Consider the following 1,902-nt stretch of genomic DNA (forward strand, 5'->3'; position numbering starts at 1 on the left):
TAAAGTGATACTGATTTAATATTATTTTCCGTGTATCGCTTATTTTTTTTTACAATTTAAGATTTTTTTCGCGGCGGCGGCGAGAGATTACGCGAGAGATACGATGTGATACTGGTCCGATACCAATATAGACTAAACATATTTTTTATCAGCATTAAAAAGATATAAATTACACACTTTAATCTTGTTCTATATATCACTTAAAATGAGGTATGTGACACTTTTTGTAGGCACACGGTAGCGGAAAGAGGTATATATGGGCTATTTTAAATATATTCTTTGGAATACACGAATACCTACACATGAAAAATATAAACTGATACGCTGTAAATATACTTTGTTGTACATTTGACTTTTAGTCTAGACCCGACAAGACAAGAAAACAGTGAAACTTACCTTCAAAAATCGTAAATTGGAAAGAATAATATTTTTAATTATTACGAGTTAATAACCAGACGTCTCCTTCAACACAAAGAAAAATAAGAAAATTTTTAATTAATCATTTTTTCTTTATTGTTTAGTAATTTCTCATAAAAACAATAATTTTGCATTCATTTTTTTTATTAATCATTTATAATAATAATAATAATAATTAAATTTTAGTAAGGTTACTTCTGTCTTTTTTTTTTAATTTTTAATATTTTTTTTTCTTTTATTTTTATTGAAATATTTTTTTTTAGTATTCTATAATTAATCAGCAGTTTCGAGTATTTATTTAATAAATTTTATTATTTTTTTTCTATATCATATGCGTTAGTTTAAAGACTATAATATACCAAGTTATAATCTTCTGCATATTTTTTTATTACTTTTAAAGTGATTTTTTTATTATTATTAAATTTTCTTTTTTTTTCACTTGCTCATCATCATTCATTGCATCTTTTCTCAAAAAGAAAAAAAAAGTGAATAAACATTATTTCACATTTTTTTTCGAACTTCATCTGTGAGTTTTTTTTTGAGATATTATAATTTATCTAAAATTTATATTTATCACTTTTTTCGGTTTTTCGAACAATTTTTTATATGTCATGTTTAATAAAGTTAATTATAAAGAGGAACTTTAATACACTAAAAATATGTAAACAGCAACAAATTAATATAATTCGACGGTAAACACAAATATTTTTTTTATTAATTACTTTTTCAACTCATTCTACAATTTATTTATTTTTTGTTTGTAAACAACATGTTAGTTTAGTAGTAGTAGTAGTAGTACAGCGTAAGCAAAAAAAAATTAATAACAAAATAGTCGCAAGCTTAGCAATATTATTTACCTGAATATATATAATAATTAATAATGTTTATTATTAAATGTTTTTTTTCTACTCAAAGGTATAAATTGCTGTCAACTATTTTATTATCATTATATTTTTTAAATTTATTTATATATATGTATCAACTCTTACAAATGAGTTTTTGATGTATAAAAAGTTTTCTATCATTTTAGTTTTTTTTTATTTAATTAATATAATTTTTTCGCCTATAATGTACTACAATTCTGTTCTCCTCTTTTTTTATTATTTATTATTATTATTCATTACTTTTGTTTATTTATTATTTAAAATGGGTATAATTTTATTTATAGATCCATCATTTAACGATGAATTCTGTCTCACACATTCTGTCCTTAGAAGTTTATTATTTTTTTATAAATGTAATAATTAATAATGTAATAATAATAATATTATTTTCGAAAAAAGTGACAATATATAATATTGCACACTAGTTATACAAATCTAACGAAAAGTATATAATATTCATTTATTATTTATATACAACAATAACAATTTTTTTTCTTTGTATATGAATTTACAATTTCACTAACAAATAGAATTGAAGAATGTTTAAAATTTACAAACTTAATAAAGACAACAATATATATTTTTAATTATTTTTTTTTTT

Source organism: Culicoides brevitarsis, chromosome 2 (genome assembly GCF_036172545.1).
Source record: "Culicoides brevitarsis isolate CSIRO-B50_1 chromosome 2, AGI_CSIRO_Cbre_v1, whole genome shotgun sequence".
NCBI classification, from domain to species: Eukaryota; Metazoa; Arthropoda; class Insecta; order Diptera; family Ceratopogonidae; genus Culicoides; species Culicoides brevitarsis.